Source organism: Diceros bicornis, unplaced genomic scaffold (genome assembly GCF_020826845.1).
Source record: "Diceros bicornis minor isolate mBicDic1 unplaced genomic scaffold, mDicBic1.mat.cur scaffold_275_ctg1, whole genome shotgun sequence".
Classification (NCBI taxonomy): Eukaryota; Metazoa; Chordata; class Mammalia; order Perissodactyla; family Rhinocerotidae; genus Diceros; species Diceros bicornis.
This window is the reverse complement of record NW_026691149.1, coordinates 338966-346657: the sequence shown is the minus strand read 5'-3', so window position 1 is coordinate 346657 and position 7692 is coordinate 338966. Positions and strand designations below refer to the sequence as shown.

The 7692-nt window shown below is 49.2% G+C and overlaps 1 long non-coding RNA gene across 1 annotated transcript; it reads right to left on the bottom strand.

Annotated features, from left to right (window-relative positions):
* Positions 1 to 2443: 2443 nt before the first annotated feature.
* Positions 2444 to 6781, bottom strand: LOC131402809 (uncharacterized). Its single transcript, XR_009218989.1, has 4 exons — positions 6744 to 6781; positions 4216 to 4251; positions 2579 to 2700; positions 2444 to 2504 (listed from the first exon to the last, which is right to left on the bottom strand). It is a non-coding gene; the product is annotated as an uncharacterized LOC131402809 (long non-coding RNA).
* Between the last annotated feature and the right edge of the window lie 911 nt (positions 6782 to 7692).

Sequence of the window (7692 nt, the reverse complement as noted above, 5' to 3'; positions counted from 1 at the left end):
TTCTGCGCTACCATATACACTCATTATTAGCCCCATGTTGTTATCAAGCACTTAAAATGTGGCTAGTGTGTGTGAGTGAGGAACTGAATTTCTCACATAATTTCATTTTAAGTAATTAATTTATAAATAAATAACCACAGGGAGAACATTTTTGAAACTTTGGAGTAAGGACTTCTGCAAATGCATAAAAACAATGAAAACACTGTAAAAATTGTCAAAATCAACTTTTCAGAAGTCTAGAAATTAATCAACGGCTTGTAAATATCTGAGGAGGGTTTAGTGAAGAAACATGGTGGAATCTTGATAAAGGGAGCCAGCTTTGTGGCACTATAACTTGCACTATCCCATCCTGCTCTCACAATATCCTCCAAAACTTTGAAAACCGTCATTCTCAGAACTATAGTGGCTGAGACATCCAGCAGCCCAGCAGCCATAATGGGTTTGGAGCTCTCAAAAGACCCATGCCCGCCGAACTCTCACTAGCTGACCTGCCTGGAAGCTCCCTGAAAAAGCCCCATGTTCAGGGCTTGTAGTTACTTGACTCAGAGCTTGCCCAGGGAGGAAAGTCCGTCCCCAGGGCACTTCCTAAAAACAATCAAGGCTAATTGTTTTCTATTGTAGTTGCCTGAGGGAGTGATATCAGCTGAGGCAGGCAAGATGTCAGCCAAATCTTAGAAGAAAAATTGGGAGAATGAGATGTCCACAGGGGCCTTTGAAAAGCTGCAGTGTATTTGCCGGCATCTAGAAGGCCACATGGGCTCAGGGCTGTGGCATGCCCGGGAAAGACTTGAGAACATCTTAATCTCTCACCTCTAGTTGAAGGGTTGGCTTAATATCTGAAAACTTGATTATGTAATACACTATATTAATAGAATAAGGGCCAATAACACGCAATCTCAACCACATATACAGAAAATAATTTGACAAAATACAACACCCTTCATGTCAAAAAAAGTAAACACTCAACAAATTAGGAATAGAAGAAAACTTTCTCAACCTATAAACAGCATCGATGAAAAACCCACGGCTAACACCATATTCAATGGTGAAAGACTGAAAATTTCCCCCTAAGACCAGGGACAAGAAAATGATGTCTTCCCTTTTCTCATATGTTAATCACAGGTACTAGAGGTTATAAAGAGGGCAATTAGGCAAGAAAAAGGAATAAAAGAAACCCAGATTGGAAGGGAAGAGGTCAAACTATATGTTTTGCAGAGGAGAAGATATTTTATATAGAAAAACCTAAAAAATACACTCCTCCCCACACACAATATGTGAACCGTATCTCAATAGGTGTATAAAAAATTTAAATTGCCCCATGTGCTTAGTGGCTCTACTACTGGAGAACACAGTTAGACTGCTGATATTTGTTGAAAGTCTCCAGAAGAGGAGGAGGAGGAGGATGCTGGAGGTTGGTGGCCCCAAATGATAATGCTTTTCTCATTCCCCAAAAACTTATGGAAGGAGATGGTAGGATTAGCTGACAGGGATGTGGGGCAGAATGGGCACCATGTCAGTGACATCAAGATCAAGGATATGTCACTTGAGCTCAGAGTCATCAGCCACCAGCTCAGCCAATGTTTCCAATCTCCTCAACCTACATCAAGTCGGTGACCAGGCATGAGTGGAATATGTCTCACATCTGGCTGCCCTTGTAGAGCTCGGTGACCTAGAACAAACACGAGGGAGAGTGGGTGAGATGGAGGTCTCCTGGCGATGCAGGGTGCCACTGGAGCCAGTGAAATATCACAGACCTTGGGGCAAGGGAGACCTGTCTTCAAATCCTGGCTCTGCCCCTAACTCACTGTGTGACGCTAGGCACAATACTCCCCTTTCTGAGCTTCAGTTTACCCATGTGAGAAATGGGCAAGGCAGCTAGGACATCACCTCTGGACACTGAGAGAAGCCACACATGCAGGGAAAGTGAAGGGGTGAAACAATCACGTAACAGATGTAAGTCAGGCAGAGGAATGACGCTGCCCTCAGGGCAAGGGGAGAAGGGAGAGAGAGACCCCACCTGGTCCTGGGTGTCTCTCGGCAGGGCGGTGTACTCTGAGCATGTGGGCTCCAGGTTGCTGAGGTTCCCGACGATGATGCGGAAATGTAGCTGGTGCTCTCTCTGGATGGATAAACTCTGAGCTGCAGAGCCAGGAGCCACGGAGAGGAAGAGCTGAAATGTGGAGACTCTCCGCTCCCAGCACAGAGGGATGGTGGCCCACGGGATCAGGGTGGTGGGTGCAGATGGCGTCACACTGGTGGCTGCCCCATCCTTCTCAGGCCTGGGGAGAGAGGGATGTGGGGACTCTGGAGAGAGGTCCTGAAACCTCTGGGAGTGGGGGCCAGAACTGGAAGGAGGAAATGGGAGGACAGTGGGGAGACAAAGAGGGGTAGTCACAAAAGTGGTCATTAGGGGCAAATGCTCAGGGGAGGGTCTCACCTGAAGGAGACCAGTCTGCAACTCGAGTAGAAGGGACCCAGGCTGCTCCTCTTGAACAATGATCCAGCTGGGGAGGAAGGAGGAGGAGGATGAGCAGGAGGGACAGGAGTTAGAGGAGGGGCTCGGTGGGATTTAATCCACCAGGCTCTGCAGGACCCTCTCAATGGAGTTGAACATGGCTGAGCCATTGCTCCTGTCTGATGAATACCAGAGTGTGGAGATGGGGAAGGTGACTGTGAGGGTCTTCAGGTTGTGCCCCAAAGCTGCAAGACAAGAGGGAGAGCAATGGCCATCTCTGAGAGCTGGCCTGAGACCAGACCAGAGTCCTGCACTCATTATAATCTGTCGTCTTCTCTCATAGTGACACCACCATCCACCCATGTCGTCACGCAAGTCAGAACCAGCATATCTGCTCAGCTCCTCTTTCCTCCCAGTAATACCCATTCACCTTGCACACTGGTCGTCACATATACTCCATCCCTGTCTCAGCTCAGGTCTTGACTTCTTTCACCCAGACCAACACCCCAGCAGGCTCACTGGATGCTCTGTCTAAAGGATGTTCTACATGGACTACTAGAAGAATCTTTCTGAAATGAATACCTCACTAGGGCCACCACTGCTCTAGTACCACCCATGGCTCCCTATGGCCTTCAGTGTTTAGTTCAACCTTCTTGACCTGGCACTCAAGGCTCTACTCAATCTGGCTCCTGCTGATCGTTCAGTATCATTTTATCCATCTACTGCGGTTTAAACTTCATGCTTCACGCAAACCAAATTCGTTTCAATTCTCCCCTTACAGCATGTTGTTTCTGGCCGGAGCCTTTGCTCATGGAATCCACTGTGCCAGGAAAACCTTTCATCCTTTATTTGCCATGGTCCCTCCCATTCATTCTTAAAGACTTCATTCTGGTGAAACTTTCTCTGGCAAGCTCTTCCCCTCCAAATTATGCCAGGTGTCTCTCCCCGAAGCATCCCACATTGTATTATAATGGTGTGTTAATTTCATAAGACTAGGGGCTCTCTGAGGGCTAGCCTTAGACTGAATCGTTGGTAGAATCTTTGTGATCAGCATGATTGCCCTAAAACCAGAATTTCACACCCTGGCTTCCCAGCTCCTGGATCACAACTGGCTGGTGGGGGATTGGGGCCGGAGAACTTCTCTTGGGAAGCAAAAGGGGCCCCCGATACCTGTGGTGGCTTCTGGTAGCACAGGTGATGATCAAGTATGGAGGGACGTGGTGGCTGGCTCAGGAGCTGTGGCCAGGGCTCTCTTCAGGGAGGGGTAGAGTGGGAGGAGCCCCCAAGTTAACCCGGGCTCCAGCAGTGGCTGTCCCATTACCACCATTCACAGATGAAGCATAAATGAGAGTGAGGGGACGGGTGACTGTGTGAGTAGAGGGATGAGCAAGCCTGTGGATGAGAGGGGCCCAAGAGAGAGAGATAGGTGAACAAGAGAGACTGAACTCGGAGGAGAGACAGATGGACAGGCAGAAAACTGGACAGACGGATGGGATACCTGGAAAAGGAGGACCAAGGGCGGCACTTTAGCAGAATTAAAGTGTAAACCACGTGGGTCAGAATGTGTGGAGAGCATGTCTCTGTATAAGGCTTTCTCACCCTGGGCTGGGACTCTCCACCAGAACCCGGGAGGGAGAGAAGGGATGAATTAGGGCCCTTCCAGGTCCTTCCCTCACCAAGGACAGCAGGTGTAGGAGAACATGTGCTCCCCATCCACAAAGGCGGACGGGACCCAGGAGATCAGGGCCAGGAATACTCACTGTTGGTTGTCGGGGCCACGGCTCCATAGGTGAAACCTGTGGAGAGAAGGCAAGACGAGCTGAGCAAGAGTTGGGGTGAACATAAAGGATTAAGGAGAAGGAGGATGTAGGGACCTTTGTGGGAAAAGCAGAGGGGAAAACAGAGGGGAAGAGGGGTGAGTTGTTCAGGGGGGCGGCAACGAGATGGAAGGTGGCTGGACCCAGTGATCACACAGTGATGAGAAGTCTGAACCCAGACCAGGTGGATAGAGAGATGGATCATAGCTCACTTTAGAGCAAAGGAGGTAACACAGAACTCCGACTGGGAGAGACAGCATGGCTGTAGTACAGCCCCTCACCACTGACATAGAGGCTGTCCCCATCCAGGGTGAAGGAGCCTAGGTGGGAGACGCCCTGGGTCTCATGGCTCAACTCCCAGTAGAGTCACTCTCTGTCCAGCCCTGGACCTGCGCGGGTCAGAGTGGAAGGTGCAAATGATGTCCACCCCAGTGGCTGCCCCACCCTTCTCAAGCCTGGGGGAATAAGAAGATGGGGATGTGGACTATTGAGCAGGGGTCCTTCTGGGTGTGGAAGGCGAGAGAGGGCAAGGGAGGAGGCTGAAGGAGATGCTAAAGGGGCTGCTCTGATGCTTGCAGGGGCTCTCCTAGGTGTCTCTCGTGTGAGACAATCCCCTCACAAGTAAGGCCTGACTTCATTTACGATGTGGGGGGGGCATGTGAGTGGCAAAGAGGGGTGAACACACAGACCTGTGCGAGGGGTAACCTGCAGGTCTGCACGGACAGCAGCGAGGAGCACAGTCAGTGCCCTGTGCCATCTGATACATGCAGGCAAGAAAGTACCGTTACGTTCTCTCGGTTCTACACTCCAAGGTCTTTTCTTTCTACTTATTTCTTGCTCCAGAGCCATCAGCGAGGCGTAGGGAACAATCATCTTATTCCTAATCTTATTCCCAGCACCTCCCATCTTGCCTATTAAGTCTTCATTCTTAACCATGAAGTCCATTTTAACCCCCGTGTTTAGACCAAACACTAATTACATAATCCTTCTACTCACATCTCTCCAGAGTCTGCCCACTGGTCTTAGAACAGAGCCCCAAGTCACTCCTGACCTTGTCCAGCCTGTCCCCCTCGCTGGTCTGGCTCACACCTCTCCCCCTGTGTTGACTTGGCTCAGCCATCCCTCTTCTCAGTTCATGGACACACCAGGCTCTCTGGTTCAGGGGTGTCCTCATGCGGGTCCCTCTGCCTGAAACACTTTCTTGAACACACTCCCACACCCTCACTCCAGTCTAACCCTCCAACTAGCTAAATCCAGTCCCAACTCTAGCTCTCAAGCTAAATATCAGTCCTTCTCAAGAGGGCTTCCCTGCCCCCTCAGGTTGAGTCCCCTTGTGCCAAACTCCCACATCACTCTCATCATTAACATTTCAAAATCCAAATTCCCAAATACAATATAAATTCCATGAAGGTGGTACAAGGTCTCTCTGGTTCACCAGGTCCCCATGCATGTGGCCCAGTGCCTGGCTCATGAGATGAGGAACCATCCCGGTTTGTCTAGGACTGCCCTGGTTTGAACACTAAACATCCTGTGTCCTGGAAAACCCCTCTGTCCTGAATAAACGAGGATGGTTGGTCACCATAAATTATACACTCAGAGACTATCTATTGCATGACAAGCACAAATTCCCCTCAAGAACGTCACAAGAAAGCTAGAATGAAAAAGGCACACACACAGAAAATTAGTAGAAGCCAACAACTAAATACAAAATTACTTAACAAGATTCTCTGCAACGTGAATCACCAGACCATTATTTTAGAAAAGTTTCAAGAATCAAAGTTAATTCCCTTTAGAAGGCAAGGTGGTGAGGACAGTCTTTTTGGAGACTAGTGCCCTTCCCTTCAATCTACAGTGTTGCTTAGTATTCCTCCAAATGATTTGAAATGTCATAAAGAAAAAAAAATGCTCAAAATGAATCTGGCTACTGGCAAATTAAATTTTAAATATTTTATTAATACAAAGAAGTTCAAATCATCTTTTTCCCTGAATGCTCCTCTATTTCAAATTTTTGTGGAGGATTTACAGGATTTTAGAAGTCAAATTGAATGGTTCTAAGGAATGTTGCTGAGTATCCCTGCTAGTATTTCATGGGGTGTCTTCTAATACTACATACACACGCAAAACATTTTTGTATTTATAATATGTATAAATCCTGACTTTTGAGTATTATGCAATGCAAGTAAATCTATATTTTCTACTATAATCCACATTTGCAGTGATTTACGTTTGTTTCATATGTTCTTATTTGCATATAACTGTACTTACTGAAATATTTACCACACAGAACCACGCACAGTTTACCATCCTTCACTTGAATATAATCCATAAAACATCAATAATTTTTCTCAAGATACCCTCACTCTCAGTGAGTCCATGTGGTGACAACCTGAGACCAGGATACCCCACTGGCAGGTCTTCTGCACAGCGGAGGCTGCCGGAACATCTTGGTACCAGGTCCACAGGGTACTCACCTGGTCACACAGAAATCCATGGATCAGCGAGAACAGGTGGCCCCTGAGCCTGGTTTCACCTCAAACTTGAGCTCCACAGATGCTTTTCATGTCTGAGGGGGGAAAAATGCGCAAACAATCTTTTGAGGCATTTTATAGGGTGTTGGATGGAAAGGCCACCCCATTCACTCTTCTTTTTTTGTATTTACTGATTTAACTGTAACTGTTGGCTGTGACTGGATTTTCCCGATTCCTATCCAGCCACCTGCTCCCCGAGATGGGAGAAAGCAGCTTCGTACTGCGTGCACTTGAGTCACTAAACTCACTTGGCTGGACAGAGACATTTTGGTGACTCTGGACCCTTTAAACAAGCTTGTCATTTAGGGACCTTGTAAGTGACTCGCTGAATTGTCAGCAATTTCCACCCTTCATTCAGGGCTCGGGAGATTTTCAGGCCCTGAAGCAGGTTCCCCAACTTCTGCACCACTGACATCTGGGGCCTGGCAATTCTGTGTCGGGCTGTCCTGGGCCCTGGAGGACGCTGAGCAGCATTCCTGCCTCCCCCTCTAGACGCCAGGAGCGCCCCCATTTGTAACAACCCAAACACAGCCTGCAGACGCGGATAAGCCCCCTGGGGACAAAATCACATGGAGAACGGTGATGGGGACTCTGAGGAGGGGACGTTGGCGCCCGGAGCCAGGAGGAACAGCAGCCTCGGGTCCCTGAGCGAACAGCCCAGGGGAAACTGACCTGCGGGGAGACAGAGAGACGCTGGGCCCTGACGGGGCTGCCCGCGCCCCAGGCGCCTCCCTGGACCCCTACCCGAGCCGGGACCGCCCAGCGCTCACCGGGGCCCGCCCCTGAGGGCAAACGTCCACGAGAATCCCATCCGCGCCTAGAAGACGGAACACACCGCGAAGCCCCAGGCTCCATCCACGGCTCCGCCCGCGCTTCCGCTTCCTGTCTCGGG